This window comes from Sturnus vulgaris, chromosome 1 (assembly GCF_052056855.1).
Source record: "Sturnus vulgaris isolate bStuVul1 chromosome 1, bStuVul1.hap1, whole genome shotgun sequence".
In the NCBI taxonomy this organism is placed as follows: Eukaryota; Metazoa; Chordata; class Aves; order Passeriformes; family Sturnidae; genus Sturnus; species Sturnus vulgaris.
In genome coordinates, this window is record NC_142243.1 from 92,128,575 (window position 1) to 92,146,290 (window position 17,716).

Sequence of the window (17,716 nt, forward strand, 5' to 3'; positions counted from 1 at the left end):
ACGTTTCCTTGGTGTCAACAGAAAAGAGCTCCTCTGATGTAAGAGAACTGCAATATTGGTCATAACTGTTACCAAATCTCATCCATTTAATTCAAAATAAACCACTGTAAATGGCTTACCAGCCAATTCATAAAAATATCTATCATCCACACTCACAGAAAAGGCATAAGGCTTGGACAGATTGCAAAAACCTCCTTCACTCTGATTCACACAATCAGTTCAATCAACTTGATCATAAAACATATGTAATAAATATTTGGGGAACACAGAGTGGGGTGGACTGTGACTGTTTCTGCAGCTAAGGTGACTGCATTGAGAGCAAGGGTAGAATCTGTGTCCCCAGTTATTATTGGTACTTCTACAAAAATAATGCAGGCTTCTTTCTAAGGCTAAGATGTAAAAAAAGGAATTACATAAAAAGAAAATTTCAGTTATGAAACTATGGGTTTTTTTTCCTGAAAAGTACATAATATGGTTTGAAAGTACATAATCAACTGGCAAGATTCCATTCCACAAGATCAGTGTCCAGATTGAAACTTTAGATGGACTCCTGCAACCTAATTATGTACTTTCTGTGTGTCCAAAACAGAGAGCCATGTTACACTCTCAACACAACTAAATCCATGCAGAATTCAATGGGTAATAGGGGGACCTTTTACTCTCTCAACACTAATTCTTTGCATAATAGCTTAAATCCTTTTATACTCCTCCTTCTCCCACACCATCTCAATAGTTTAAGACTGTGGGAAGCAACTGCTTAATCCTCTATTTGGAATGTTATACTGAAACCAAACATGAAACACATATTTGGTCTTTATCTTAATGAACAGAAGGTTCTTTGATGCCCCATCTCCCACTTCTTTAGAGCAGCTAATTCAAATTCTGTTTTCACACAGTGAGGGGAGTTCGATGTCTCTGTTCCAAATAAAAAGAGCAGCGCATTCTGAAAGAAGCAGCTCCTAATTTTCAAACATCATAATGAGGAATACTTTGCCTTTTAAAAAAAGTTTTTGGGAGCTGCATGAAAGTTGTACATGCCAGCTGTCTGACTCCCTTTTTTCTTAGTTAATATTTTAATTACAGGTACAATTCAATTTCAGTTAATTGCTTCTTGGACTAATAGCTATCTAAGAATTCAAATAAGCTTCAGGTAAGATACATTTAATTTACTGTTTGCTATTACGAGATTTCCTTTTTGAGCCAGGGGAGGGCATGTAATTCTGTCCATCCTTTCTTTTCTTCCATGTGCCCATGTCATACTCTCAGCAGAGGTAATAATTTCAGGATGACTTTTCAAACCAGAAAACCAGCAACTTAAAAGATGACTGGGGAGTCTTTCTCAAAAAGGCAGAGTGCCTCTTACACTTCACGGAAGCAGCATTCAAACTCCACCTCTAGAGTGCTGGACGACATGAGCCCGTGGAGATTTCTGTGAGTATCATCCCTTAAAGTATTTATTTATGTGATACTCACATTTTACCTCTAAAGGCTATATCTCCCAAGGTTTTTATCAGTCCACCAGAACAACTTCTGCTTATGATTCTGTCATCTTAAGGACAAAATGCAAGAGAAGCTTGTACTATAAAAGCACATGAATTCTCCTGGCAGCTGTTAGAAACCTGAATATTACATACAGGCCAGTTTTCTGCTTTATTATGAAATGTCTCTGTCCTTCATTTAATGGAGCCTGCTATGAACAATTTGAAATCAGCATGTGGAAGCATAACTGCTGCTTGTTCCCTCGAATTTTTAACTCTCCACAAGTAGTCTGCTAATATAAGGCAGAGCATAAAGCTCTTTGTCTCACAGCTATATAATGGGAATTTAGAAAATGTAAGGTTAGGCAGTAAGTCTTATGTTTTCCAGCTAATAAGACTAATTTGATCCTAATTTTTCATGAACAATTATTTATTACTTTTTAACTTACTTATTTGAGTTAGGAGCAACTTTCTAATCTACTGTAACATAGCTGGAGGAGAACTTTTGTTATCTGCTCAGCTAAACTAATACTATCATCAGATCTGCACTTATGTTGAATTCTTCCAAAAAATAACTATTCTGTAAGACCCAGCTACCAGTGCTACTTAACAGTATCACGATTTTCTAACATCTCTACAGTTTTGTGGGTTGTTTGTTTTCATTTTCCCCTGAGAGGAGGAGCAGACCAATGGATACAAGCAACTTGCACCAAAAATACACTGGATATAAAGAGAAATCCAGTTGTTGGAGGGGGTTGTGGGAAGAAATTTTTCCCTCAGCATCAAGAGAACCATTTAAAATATTCTGAAAATCCTGACAGCTTCCTTCTTCTCCTTCCTAAGATGACAGATCCCAGTCTAAAGCCTTGCTAGGATATAAATCTGTTCTGCTTCAAAACTCACCCTGCCTGCATAAGGTGAAGAAGAATGGCTAATGCTCCCAGAATTCACATCTCAGTATCCATTGGTTTGACTCTACTTTCCTATAGTTTCCTATAGGTTTTGTATTAGCAGAACATTTAACATAACATTTTTGGAATCTCTCTTTTAGTGAAATACTTTGATGTCCAAGGCAGCATATTGATTTGCAGTACAGCTTTTTCCCTACTCATAATTTTGGTTGGACACCTTTACTCTTTTTCCCTGGCAATCTCTGGACCTAGACTTTTCCAGCCAGCATACGAAGTAGTGGGATACTCCATCTCTGCTCTTGTGTAGCCTTTGTATCCTGCTCTTTCTAAGGCTCCACAGAACTTTCCCATCATAGCAATACAGAAAATACCACAAGTTCATTTAACTAAACCAAGAATCACAATACACTAAAAGAAAAGTTTCCACAGGACGAATCTTGAAGCATGATGCTGAATAATGATGGAACAAGAAAAAAAAAAATCACTCGATTTTCCCGTTCTCTATTTGTAACATTCAGGAATACAGGAAGTTAGTAAAATAATTTCTATCCATTTTTATGAAAAGAACAATATTTTTCTTAGTGAAATTTTGCATTTATTGACATTCATATATTTTTAATATCCTTAAAGTATGCTTTGCCATTTGTTTTGCATTTTCAGACTAGGTCTCTGCTGGTACTGTTATTATAATAAAAATAACAGCTACCATGGAAGGAAGGTGTTATTAAAGAAACAGTAGTAATAAAGCAAATACAATGAATTATAAAAACTGCCTTGAAATTTCTCTAATTTGATGTCTTAATCATTAAGAAGCATGCAGTCAGTATTAAAAAGTGCTCTGAATGCTGGAACCTCATGCTAAACTGAATCACGCCAGGCCTTCTCCCAGGCTTCTAAACCAGGGTAATGTTGTTTTAATAATTATCTACACTAGCATCACAAGAGAGACCTATAGCTAACATAAAATCTGCCCTGAGGTCACAGCATTAAGTCTGCTTTACATCAGTTACTGCTCTTTTGAGGACCAAAAGGTGACCCACTGACACACCTTCCCTCCTGTGGCTGTGTTTCCTGACTGGACGTAGCAGGCTCAGACCTCTTGAAGTTCACTGCTGAGCTTGTGAGATGTGTCAACACACAAAGGATTTCACAGACAGGGAAAGGATAAAATGAGAGCAAAAAGTGGCCACTTTGGCCCAGTGTTACATGTTCTCAACACACAGGTTTCAGCAATGATGTTCTCAAGAGTTCATGCAATAAAAGTGAGATGCCAGTACTTCTTAAGGATAGCCACTCCTGTAAAACAGCACCAGGTTTTTTATAAGCAGAATGTCCTGCAGTGTTGGCTGGCATTAATTAACTTTTGGGAGGTTTTTATTACACTGCTCATTCCTCTGAGCTTCTGAAACCCAGTGCACCTAGAAGATTGTGTGGTCTCCATGTCAAGGGGCTGATGAGAATTAAGAAAGTGTGCTGGATTAAGACTGAACATTTGTAAGTATTTTAGGTATTTATAATAGGTATTTTACTCAACTGTAAGTTCAAAGAGCAGATCTACTAAACAGAAGGCTAGAAGAGAAATCTTTGGTAGAAAATGTTAATATTATAATGTAATTTATTGCAGTTTTTGCTTCCTTATAAAGACTAGGTAGTGTGCTTCTGAAAAAAATAGCCACTCTTGGCCTTATATCAGCTTCAATAAGTTATAACACTATAAATCAGTCAAAATCTGTACTTCAGATTCAGTTCAGAAGAGTTGAAGTATTGAAGACATGAGCAATTCTTATGTGCACCACTTTCTGTCTCATGCTGTAAATCAAGCTTTACAGTGAGCTCGGGAACTGCCTCTGAAGAACTCGGGCAAGGTTAAAAGAAAACACTGATGTGGGCAAGGCACTGGTGAAGGATGAGTGCTGCCAACACACAGGGAGCCACTGACAGGGAAAAGAAGCAAGGCAGCATGCACTGAGGAAGCCCTGGCCTTTTCCCATGGCACCCATTACATTCTGAGCTCTGCAGAAGGAAGGGAAAAAGAGTAGAGGCTGCTGCAGTTCTGTAATAAGGGGTAAACAAATGGCTTGAAAAAACACATTTTCCTCATTATTTCCATTTCAGGTATTTCTTACAACAGCAAGGCTTTAGAATTGAAGATCCAGCTCAAGGCACTGTTCATAAAATTCCATTTTTAGGTAACAAGGAAAAGGCAAACCAGCAAAGGTTCTCTTCCTACAAGGTAGGGTTGAAGCTACAATGAGATGTGGAAGGGCCCAGATTCATTTATGTCTTCCCTTATGGAGCTTCACACTCTAGTTTGCTACCACACATAACAATAAAACAATGTATTTTATTTCTCTGGTTTCTTTGGAGCTCTCAGTTTTTGGAATGCTTTTTCTCAAATCCACCAAAGTGGTAATAGTGGCTACTGCTCTTCAGACTGTTCTATGAGAATTATATTTTAAGATGTTAAAGAACACTATCAGGGCTAATGAAGGAAAACATCAGAAACAGCAGCTCTTCTCATGGGGGTTTTTTTTGTTTGTTTTTGGGGGTTTTTGTGGTTTTTTTGTGTTTGCTTTTTTTGTTTGCTTGTTTGGGTTTTTTTGTTTGTTTGTTTGTTTTTTGGGTTTTTTTTGTTATTATTTGGTATTACCTACCATGCATTTCTTTCTTCCTTTTATGCAGCATATTTTCCAAAGATACCTACAATGCCTTTATTTGTAAATGAAAATATTCAGGGGAGAAGCAATTTAAGGGAATAAATACACAGACAATCCTTATTACTTTCCTTTTCATTCTTGCCCCACCAAGTGCAGTCTTACTATTGTAAATGAAAAGTATGACCATGAAAAGAGCCTCTTATTCATCCTGAAAAGGAAACCCTCAGAAATGACTCACATTGTATATGGCTATTATGCCTAACAGGCACTGAGTGTTACTACTGTTGGCAAGGAAAGTTGGCACAATGCTCAGCTCTGTGACCTTTGGTTACCCAGAGGTGCTGCACAACATGAGATATGCAAATGCCATCCTCAGACAAAAGAATCTGTTTTCATACCTTAGCCTTGAATTACAAAACTTTTTGATGAAATATGTTCATCTCTTTCTTTTTTTTTTTTTTTTCTTTCTTGAAAGGTGCTTAACTCAATACATGAGGTAATTTGAATGGCTGCAATAGCACACACAAGACATCCCAGTAAATAACATTGTCTTCTTTTGGAGTATCTAGCTGACCAGTCAGGAGTCCTGGTTTGCAGTTGAAATTACTTAAGGCTATTAAAGATTATTACTTAGTCTATTTCATTTATTAAGTACAACAGATACTCTTGTCTGAATTGAACTAACCGGAATGGCTGTCTCAGGGTGCCAGAGATTCTAGCATTTCTCTTGATTCAACCTCTAATATTTTATTGTCTCAACCTTTCTGGCCTCACCACACCTCTGGTGGTCTTACATATGTAGGTGAGGATCCTACAGGAATTATATCACCCTGCTGAGGTATTTCACAGGAGAGAGAAGACACTTAATTCAAAGCAGCAGTAAACTTTAGACCAATTAGAAGTGGAGTGATTAATCAAACTGTTCAAACATTTGACTGCAAACCCAACAGGAAAAGTTGTATAAATAAGAGCTGTGAATTTAAATGCATGGCAATGCACTTAAAGGCTGCATGTACCAAGCATTAGCACACTAATGTTGGCATTTCATGCAGAACTGGTATATTCACTTACCACTCCAAAACCTTTCTGCCTTCTTGGGTAGGATAAGGGGGAAAGAATATGCAAACAACCAGCCCTGTTTCCTTTTACAAGAACAGTAACAGCTCCACAGTTTTGTGGGTTCTCATCTCCAAAATCTTTTACTGTTACTCAGTGGCATTTTCCCATGAAACTCCTCAATAATTTTCAAGAATTCAAGAATATCTTCAATGTTTAATATAAACGGTTTAAATTTACTGAGTAGTTTTCAACAGAGAAATTTTCCTGAATCACTTAGACCAAAAGGCAACTGCAAGGACATCGACCTTACTATGTTGTTCTATTCTAGGATGACCAAAAGTGACACCAGGATCAGATGAAGCATCTATCAGATGATATTAGCTTGGATTGTGATATGGGACCCTTTTCCCTTTCATTATAATACCTGTTAGAACTCTCACCGGAGAGTCTTCTCAAAGCAGAACTACAATACTATATGTATGATGTCATATATATATGTGTTATGTATTATATCAATAATACATATATTTATATATGTATTATTGATTATATCAATACAAACTGTAAAAGAAGGTCAGAAGATGCAGGATGAGGTGTCCTTTCAGGGTAATGGCAGGCAGACAACTTGAACTCCCCAGGAGAGACAAAGCAGTAGTGACAGCTACACAGCAAGTCCCCCTTCAGCAAGCTGCTGAAACTTCAGCAGTTTGGAACTGCCCCAGGAGGATTTTTACACCGGTTAGCAATTTTCCTTTTTCTTGTCTTCTCAGATACTTCGACATCCATGCTTTCCAGAGTATGAGGAGGCTTATGTGACGTACCTCTTGCCCTTAATTCTTTTTAATAATATTATGTTCTGTCTGTTTTTCTTAATTTCTTCCTGGCTATTCCGATATCAAAACTTCCACATAGTGTTAAGAAGTGATAGAAAACCACACATTTCGATCTAGAGAGAGACTCTCTAATGTCCCAGAGAGTTCACATGCCATCTGAAGATAGAAGTTTCACAGGACTAAAACTCCCCTTGTATAGCTGGAGAACAAATAAATTAATTGATAAGTAAAGAAATGCCGGCTCAAGTGCTTCTTTCCTTCTCTATCTCTGAACATGCAAAAAATAAATTGATTAACATCCTGAAGTTATGATGAATCACAGAATTTTTAGGATCAGTAGAAGCTGTGTTGAAACATGTCACCTGTCTTGGATAGAATAGAAAAGGAAAAAGGAAGGGACTATAAATGGAAGGAAGGCTCAGAAAAATTAGTTTCATGGTCTTGCAGAGACCTGACTCACCTGTAAGGTCAGACCAATCAGTCAATCAACATAATAAAAACCTTTCTTTTTGAGGCCTTGACAATGTGCATCCTGCCAAACGTACTCATTACAGCTCTTTCCTTTTTTCTTTCTTTATCGGAATGATGCTGTCAAGTTCAGTATGTGATTTAATATAAAAGCTTAGATCCTTCTTTATCAGAGCAGATAACAAGAAGTGTTAGTAACAAGACAGCATGTTGATTATTTCTGACTAAAAGCTGAACCTTGAAGGCTCACTTTGTTCAATATCCAGAGACAGCAACTGCAGTCTTTATTTTCTTCTGCAACTCCCAAGCTTTGACTTAACTCATACCACACTTTCTTGTAACATATGATGAGCTCTGTTACAAAGGATTAATTTTTTTCCCACATCTCATACAGTTCTTTTTTCCCCCTCATTTTCACAGCTCTTTATGGATAATATTCACTGAACTTGGGTACGTGTGATATGTTTGTAATTTTTTCTGAAAATATTCTGTAAGACAGAATTTAAACACATCACTGTACTCCTCAGCTATTTTGGCTTTTTGGCAACGCTGGTATGACTTTCCTGCAGACTTTGTCTCTTCATCTACAGGCAGGAAAGAGATGAAGGAGTATGTCAGGGGCATCAGGCACTTTAAAGTCAGCTGCTTGTAAGCCAGCTTAGTCAGTAATGTATTCAGAGCCTATTAAAGCCGACAGGATCCTCCACAGCTGTAAAGCTCTCCTGCAGTAACCAGCAAGAACATTTTTCCATATCCTATGTGATGCTGGGATGCAGGTCCATCCTTCAAAGTGTTTTGAAATTCTTCCATGCTAACTGAATGCATCCCATTGGACTTTACCTCTTTAGTTTTTTTATTTCATTTGTAGCAGAGACAGTGAGTATTTGACCCAAAGACAGAGGCTGGATCAGCCTGTTTCACACAACTGCTTGTTGGGCTGACATTTATTTTAAAACTCTTCCCGTCAGAAGAGAATGATCTATTACTGCCACAAAATGGCAAAATGCCAAGAGACAGATTTTGAGAATTTCTGCTTCCATGAACAGGAAGATATTATCAAGACTAATTTATGAAAAGGAGAGCAAAATATATCTTTAAGACCACTTAACACAGCCATAAAAATATATAGCTTTTAAATGCCTGTGATGTTATTCAATTAATGAATAGGTATTGCTACCCTCAATTTAAAAATTCCAGTTTATAAGATTCTCAGACTCTACATCCTTTTTATTCCCATGATCCCCCTCTTACTCACCTCCAGCTTTTCTACATTATTAAAGAAAATAATCAATTTCACCAGAACCTGTTGCCACAGGACACTTGCGCCAGGAGCAGGGCCTGGGATCTGGTGCCAGGAGATGCCCAGAGACCACCACGACACTGCAGGGCTGCACCCTAGTCCTGGGGCGATTGAAGGAGCACAGAGCCCTGGGGTGCCCAGCTCCCGAGAGCAGCTGTCTCAGGAGGCAGAGGATGCCAAAGAGCCATGGAGATCCTTTTGGAGAACATTAACTCCCAGCCTGCCGAGGGGCTGCCAAGCCTTCAGAGGAGGCACCAGGAGAAGGACGGGCAGGAGGGAGAGCCCGGTGGTGGGATGAGGCCACACTGAGCTCCCTGGATGCTGAGGCCAGGCTTGCCAGCACTGGGGGAAACACTGTGCCAAGGCAGCCACTTTCATCCCATGCCTCTTCCTCCTCCTCTTCACGCACATGGGCCACAGGCAGAGCCTCAGGACAGCCATGGCCAGGCCTCCTGCCACTGCTCCCAAATACAAAAAGCTTGCAGGTGCCTAGGCTGAGACAAAGCACAGTTTTAAATTTCAGAAAGTATTTTTATTATCGCTAAGCAGGTGACAGCCACTGCAGGTATAAGAACTATCTTCCCTTCTTGACTCCAGCCTTCAGTCTTCTTTAACTTTTCTAAGCTTTGAAATGAAGATGTTCTTAATACCAGAGAAAGAGGCTTTGCATATGAAACGAATTATTAAAGTCACATGAGATGCATCCATTTTGGAGATGAGGGATTGCATGAAAGAGAGACACACTGTGATCTTTTCCTTCTTGTCACTTTCATATTAAAACAAACGCTGTATCATTATTGGGACTGGTTTGTCCAAGGTCACTCAATTGTTCAGCATTTACAAGCTGGCAGCTCATCACAGGCAGAAGCAGCACATATAATCATTATTGATGCTGGCAGTCTCCACCCTCGCTAATGCTACTTGTTCTGTCAGCCGGTCCCTGGCTTGTCGCAGGCAAATAGAATTATTCTTTGAGCTGTGCCTCGGATCTGCAGTTCAAGGGAACTGTTTGATGCTAGACCACAGCTAAGTATCAAATGGTGTCATGCCTATTTACAGAACATGCCAGGTCAACAGCTACTGTTTAATTAGGCTCAAATCCTCCCATCCACAGCTCAACATGAATGCCATGCCATGTGGTAGGCATCTCTGAGGAAAAGTACCTCACCTTCTCCCACGTATGAAACGCCTGAAGAGCTGCCTTCTCCATGCTATTATAGCCCCCCAGAGGGGGCTCCCCTTTGGATGGCGTTGATCCCATCTTCTGGCTTTGAGTGAACGACCCAACTACTCAGCTCCCACTGCTACTGTGAGGCAGAACTGTACAAGCTATAGGAATTCCTGGCTCTACAGCCTTGCAGAAAACTCTCCCTGCTCTGTAAACTTCAACAGCTTTCCCCCCATTTTATTAATCCTCTTCAAAAATTGTATTTGTAACTGCAACTGCTGAAATTTGACACAATGTAAATGACAATTGTATTTATTAACATGAAACCAGGTATTTGAGTTTTCAGGCCAAAACTTTAACTAACTTTAAAGCCTGATCTTTTTGGAGATGAAAAGGAATTCTGTTTAAAGGCCCAGAGATAAATGATTTAATAATATTTTTTAAATTATGAATGTTCTTTTAGTTTATGTGTAGCTCACTAAATATGCCAAAGTGGAAAGCACACCTGGAATACCACACAGATGATACAGAGAGAGAACAAAATATACATTTCTGAACTTTTATGTTTGCTAGGAACTGCTGTTCCATAAAAAACAAACAAACAAACAAAAATACCCCATAAATTCCACTTCCTGATGGCAGTAGAACACAGAAAAACCATTGACTACTAACATGTTATAGCTATGCTTCTCTTCAGTACCTTGACAATTTAAAATTAGCATTGATCTAAAACACTTCTTGCTAAGAATCGATACATAAAACATATCTCTGTAAGTATTGTTTGCTGAGGGAAATACTAAAATCCAATAACAGAGATGAAAACACTTGTTTTGTGAAGAACTTCTGGGCTTGTTTTAGCAAGACACTTAAAAAAAATTGTGAAAGAGACATAAGCATATTTATGGAGATGTACATAACAAATTTTAAGTTTGATGGATAAACAGGTGTGTACTGCAGATAAAGGTTTAATAAGTTTGCTCTAAAATGAAGATATTCTGCTTAAAGAAATTACTGCTTCAGCACTAGCCTCTTAAATTGCTTGAAAATAAAAACTTCATTAAGACCTCAATCCTGGCAGTAATTAATTAAATATCATTAATAGCTATATGCCTGTAAGAGACTACTTATAGAAAAACCTAGTAAAGTCAAATCTATTGGACTGCCTTGCAATTACTGTGGAAGTCCAGATAGTTTAAGAGAGAGTTTTTCCTTTTTAGAGATTGGAGGCATTTCATGCTTTCATATGGGATTCTATATCCAGTTCATAATTCTCTTCTAATTGCTAGCATAGGGTTACAAATGTAATAGAAAAGCTTTTATTTTCTATTAAATCCTTGATAGCTTTTTCAGGAAGGGCTAAACTCAAATATTTAAGATTAGTTTCAATAATAATTTTTTACTATGCTCATAAAGAGCTTACAGGCTTCATCTTCTTCCCTTGCTACCATTCCCATAGGTGCAGCATAGATTGATTCTTCTCCAAATGGTGCAATGATCTCATGAACCACAAGAATAACCCACTTCCTGATTCTGTGCTCATGGAAATAAATGAGAAATTTTGGTAGTGTTTAAAATAATTTCTGAAGCAGATACATAGTCTACATTCCCAAGTGCCTGGTATTACCCAGATGCTGATGACCTTATCCAGCTTTTCAGAAATTCTCTCCAGCACAGTTAGGATTAGCAACTGCAAAAATTTGGTTTTAATCTGACAAGAAAAAGTCAATTTCAGGTAAAAAAAGCAGGTTTCAAGGATCACCTTCCTCAAGCTCAGGAGTGGTCCATCCCAGCAAGCAGGAAACATAGTTAAGGCAGCAGACTTTAATGAATGAACAAGGAGCTACTCACTAAGCTAAAACACAAGCAGAAAGATGAAAACAGGACCAGGTCACCCAGGAGGAACACAGAGCCATGGTCTGAACGCACATGGATGCAATTAGGAATTTGGTAAGGAATGTAACCAGTAACAAGAAAGATTTCTACAAGCAGAAGCCCTGTTAAGGAAGGACACAGAAAAGGGAAAAGGTCTCAATGTCTTGTGTGACTCAAGGTGAGCCTTGCGTTCAGGAATCCCAAGCCCTCAGCTCAGAGGAAAAGCCTAGTTCAAGGAAAACTTAACCATCAGTGGAACAGGATCATATTATGGAACCCTTAAAATAAACTGGGTGTTAACATCTTCATGGGCCCTGATGGGATGCTCCCACATATGCCAATGGAGCTGGTTGCTGTTGCTTGCAAGGCCAATCCTGATAATCTTTGGAAGATAATGGTGATTGAGAGAATTTCCCAAAGACTGGGACTGGAGGAAAGCAAATGTCATTCCTACTCTCAGGAAGGGCAAGAAGGAAGATCCAGGGAATTACAAGTGGTCAGCCTCACCTCAGTCTCAGGGAAGGTGGTAAAGCAAATGAGTCCAAAAACTGTTTTCATACACGAAGGACAAGAAGGTGATCAGGAATAGTCATCATCATGGATTTACAAAGAATAAAACATGCTTAACCAACCTCATAGCCTTCTTCAATGAGATGACCAGTTTGGCAAATGAGGGAAGAACAGCAGATGCTGTTTATCTTGACTTTATTAACTTTTGACACTCTCTCCCATAAAATCCTCACAGACAATCTGATGAAGTATAGGTTAGATAAGTGGACAATGAAGTGGAACTGAAAAATGGCTTAACTGCCAGGCTTAGAGAGGGCAGTGATCAATGGCACAAAGTCCAGCTGGAAGCTAGTCACTGGTGATGTACCCCAGGTGCAGATACTAAGTCCTTTGCCATTGAGAAACTTTATTAATGACTTGGACAATGGGGCAGCATGCACACTCAACAGATTTCCAGATGATACAACTAATGATTGCACTGCCAATCAGGGGGATCTCAACAAGCCGGAGAATTGTAAAGAAGACTTTATGAAGATCAACAAAGAGAAATGCAAAGTCCTGCAATTGGGTAGGAACAAACCCAGACACCAGTATTGGTCAGGGCCTGACTGACTGGAAAACAGCTTTGTTAGAAAAGGGTCTGGGTGTCCTAGTGGACAAAGCTGATCACCTCATGGCAAAGGAGGTAAATGGTATCCTGGGCTGCATTAATTAAGGTTATCCCTCCTATCTATTCAGAGCTGGTGAGGTTACATCTGCAGTGCTGTGTCCAGCCCTGAGCTCCACAGTCCAAGATGTAGTAGAGTGAGTCTAGTGAAGGATTACAAATATGACTAAGGGACTAGATCATCTCTAATATGAGAAGAAGCTGAGAGAGATGGAACTGAAGAATAGGTATTTCAGGTGTAGATCTTCTTGATGTGCATAAATACCCAAAGGGAAGATTGTAAAGAATATGCCAAGCTCTTCTAAGTGGCACCCAGTGACAATGACAAAAGACAATGGGCACAAACTGAAAAAGAGGAAATTCCACATAAACATCAAAAAAACTTGCCAGAAAGCCTTCAACCTTGAACTGGGAGAGCTCTTTTTCTTCATTCCATTGAGTAAAACATTTAGTCCCTCTGTGGGCCTAGAAGAGACAGATGGACTCAGTCAAGCAAAAAGGCCTGCCTATTTATGCTGCTAGTTTAGTTTTTCAATGATATATTCATTCTTTTCTTATATGGACACAGTGACTAACAGTTTTAATAACCTGTGAGCAGCCAGACTTGATTATGACTCTCTTCACTGTATTATAAAATTCAGTCTCTTCGAAAGGAAAGCAGGGTTTCTACACAACTGCTCAAGAAATGGAACTCCTGTTATATATGAAATTCTAACATATTAAAAAGCATTTCTGATTTGAATTGCAAATATAAAGTGATGGAATTCCTGTAAAGTGAAAATTTTCAAAAATCACTACAGAGTTAATGCCATGAACAGACATAGTATCTTATAAACAGGTTTTAAGGAAGTTGCTGCAGTTGCTGAAGATGAAGAACTCACTGTCCTAGAGAAGTGTCTTTCCACCAAATACTTTCAGAGTGATGTAATGGAAAAACTCACCATGTTGGTTAGTTCTAACTTCTGAAAACTTCTAAAGTTAAAAACCTCCACATCTCATTATTATTTGACAGCATTTAACAAGATGTATAAAAACTAGTATCTTTTAAAATAAAAGAAAGCCTATCTACATTTTCTAGGTACAAGATCAATGACGTTTCTTTGAAAAGAAAAGCAAACCCAAAAGCTCAGAAATGGCACGTTTCCAAAAAGAGTTTAAATTTCATAAAATTTAAATGTCAGAACGTAACTTGGTTACTAAATACATTGCTGTCCAATACATCTGCAAGCAAAGGCTGTATCGGTGTCATCAAGAAGCTTTGCAGAAGACTCAGCTCTTTCGAGAGTTACCTTTCCCAGATCTGGTAGACTGTTAGTTGGCCTCAACACACAAACAAAAGGAAAATCAGTTTCAGGATTTAACAGTTGAAGTGAAGGTCTTACAATTCCTTATGTGAATGTGCCTTATCACAAACCATCATGGGCATTGCTTGGGGGACAAGGACTGCCAACTTTTCCTTCTAGCTGTAGTCTATGAGGCTCATCAAATAGAAACAAAGCTCGTATGTGAGCAAATAAGGACTTCATATGAACTTTCTGGGAGAAAGAAAATCACCAGTGTAAGATACCAACTCATAACATTTCATGTGGCCCTTGTGAATTTTCCACATTTACTAGAAGAATAGCTTCAGTGCACAGAGGTTGCTTGGACACCTGAAATCATTATTGCTGACTTAAAGAGGAAGGTTCATAAAGGGTTTTCCAGAGGAAAACATTTGCAGGTCCTGTTACAGCCAGGAAAAGAAAAATCTGAGACTAACAGAACTTCTTCCTTTATAGAGGAGCCCTCCCCTATGATGAACTATAGAGTAACATGTCTATTTCCTGTAAAACCTTCTCATAAAGATCTTTAGGCTGTAGATAAGTGGATATGCTAGCTCCAAGGTTATATAAGTTGCAATAAATCCTGTACAGCCTCAAAATATAGGTGTCCTAATCCCATTTGTTCCTTTTTTTTTTTTAATTTTTAAATTTTTACTTTCACATGCTCAAAATTCAGTACTAAGCACAGGTCACCCAGACTTGCATTCTACCTGCATCAGCTCATGAAATCCATCCTGAGGTCTGTTATTTATACATTCATTTACTCAGGTAGTAACGTATTCAAAGTATCATAAAACCTCGGTGTTGAGCAGGCTTAATTAAGGTTTGAATACTCGATTAATTTAACATTTATTTGGAGGAGGCTATTAAAATGTACCTGAAATAGTACAATATGGTAAATCCAAAAATTCCTGCTATTGCTAATCAAGTCACATTGATATACTAATAATTAATAAGACCAGCAGGGAAAAAAAAACCTAAACAGTAAGAACAGCCACAACAAATTCTTTGTAGTGTCAGGGGTTCCAGCCATAGGAAGATGCATCTCAGCACTTCTCACTGCTTAAAAGTAATGTCAGCCTCTGCCATCAGACAGTGCTAACTGAACCTAGTGTTGCCCTCAGCAACCTCTGCTTGAACATTCTCTTCAAGGTCCTTACAAAATTTAAATGTTTAGTCCACCACCACTAGCTGCTGGACACAGAAAACTGACAAAATCTGCTGTAAAATCAATCCACTGGTCACAGGCTGTGTTTTCACATCTCCACAATATCTGTCCAGTAAAGAACCACATCCACACAGACTAATGCAGAGCAGGCAATGCTTATTCCTGTTGATTTTCCCAAACATGCACCCTTCAGCCCCAGAAACACAGGACTCACACAATTATTAAAACCTGCCATTTCACATGCTTTATGCCACTCCTACCTAACCTCTCACAAACATCAGTAGATCCAATCCAGGTATCTCAGACTATGTCCATTCCTTTAAAAGGATGCAGAGAAAGCAAGTGAGGAGACAGAAACTCAACAGTTCATTTGAGGGAAAAAAATTCTGCAGCAACTTAAGAGAATACTTCTGCCAGGTAAGTGGTTTTGTGACAGCTGGGATAAGAAGTTCAAAGCAGCCCTTTTGTCAGATATATGAACTTACCATTCTTCCCTACTCTTGTTTTTCTTTTTTTAATTTTTTGTTTGTTTTTTAGTTTTTGGGTTTTTTTTGTTTGTTTGTTTGTTTTGGGTTTTTTTTATTATTTTATTTTCTGGTTTTGTTTTTCTTTTTTAAAAGTATGTCATGTTCCACTGGCTTTTAGGTAGAAGGAAAGCATCAATTATGTTGCCATTCTTCTAATTTTCTTCCCCTTGGCCCCTAAGGCCTCAATTCCCTTTAAAATTTGAGCCCAGGAGAATCTTGCAAAAATTGCTTCTAACTTCCTTCTGATGTGATTTTAAGTCACAAAAACAAAAAGGTAGTCAAAGATTGTTAACGGAGAGAATCAATCAATCTCTAAGTGTCTCTTCCACCCCGTGCTGTAAGCAGATCTGGATGCTTTCTTTAAATCTCAAGGCATTAACACTACTTCACAGCCATTCTGCCAGTTTCATTAATTGCACTTCTATTCCAATCATTTCATAAGCGGACTGTACTTATAATCTGGCTATTTATCCTAATGTTTGATGTTTCTGAGTCACATAAATACATTATGTTTGAATGCAGAGAAGTACTTTGCATGACAAATTTGAGATTTCTGCCGGAAACATTTGACTGAAATTTATTTTTGCTATCCATAGGGAATAAGCCTCTGCATTATTTGATTGTTATTCACATTTTGGTAATCGCATTACGAACCTCCACAAAGCAATGAAATGGCAATGTGCCTTTTTTTTTTCCTCTAAGAGCAAACGTCTCCCTCTCCCTTCCAGATGCACAGACCTTGAAAAGGCATTAGAAAATTAAAAAGCCAACAGAAATAAAATAATGTATCTATGTTTGAATATTCATTAAATTATGACATTGCTTAGTCACTGCTTGCCATTTGGATGATGCATGGTGCTTAGGCAAGCTTAATGCAACAATGGGAATTGGTCTTGTTCTACAGGGTGGGTGGAGACTTCAGTGGACAGATTCCTCATGGTGCTCAGCTGTACTAATTCCATTAATATTTTTAGGCCATAAATCACTTTACATCAGTTGATCTGAGTTTATGTTGTAAATAAGACTTCAAAGAAATAGTAATAGATCTCATTTCTGGGCTTTATTCAGATCCATCCTGATATTTCTCATTCATTCTAGGAGCTGCTCTACCTGCAATGCTTTATACTAAAGACCACATGCCTCTGTTTTCTAATGGAGTTATTTGCCCTTGATGTTGTTTGCACTTTGTTACTGCGGTATTATATATGCTCTTCTCTCCCAGAAACTTCTAGCAGCTCCCACACTAGCAAAAAATTTACCACACTTTATCTCATTCTGTCTAGCCGATTATCAGACATCACAAGCACAAGAAAGAATGACATAAAAACATCTTTGGGCTACTAAAATCCATGAGTCAAATGTATTTCTTGTTTCACATCACAAATTGCAGCAATCTGTTAATTGTGACCTCCCACTGCTTTTAGATTTTATGAGCATCAACTCACAGCAAGTTTTTTCTCTGGAATTCGATGAAAAAAACCCCCAAAAACTAGAACAAACAAAACTAAACAAAAATGCTGCCTCTACCCTTACCCTTTTTAACATCATTTTTCTAATTGGAATGTCTGATGTACTTCCTGCCCCCTAACCATTTGGCAGCACTTCAGAATCTCCTTTGTTCTGTTATACTACCCTGAAACTCCTACTGCCTGTGCTTCCACCAGCTAACTAGCAGGAAACCTCATCTTCTGCACTTGTTAAAAATAGGAACACAAGTTGTGGTGGAATGGAGACCCAGAGAACACACAGCCTCTGGCCTCCAGCACAGCTGCTCTG

At 38.4% G+C, this 17,716-nt stretch overlaps 1 protein-coding gene and 1 long non-coding RNA gene across 2 annotated transcripts in view; one reads left to right on the top strand and one right to left on the bottom strand.

Moving 5' to 3' along the window:
• Positions 1-17,716, bottom strand: part of MOCOS (molybdenum cofactor sulfurase) — a 203,937-nt gene that overhangs the window by 54,488 nt on the left and 131,733 nt on the right. The window lies entirely within an intron of this gene.
• LOC148225353 (uncharacterized) lies at positions 911-4,623 on the top strand. The gene is made up of 3 exons (XR_015802667.1): positions 911-1,150; positions 1,267-1,431; positions 4,505-4,623. It is a non-coding gene; the product is annotated as an uncharacterized LOC148225353 (long non-coding RNA).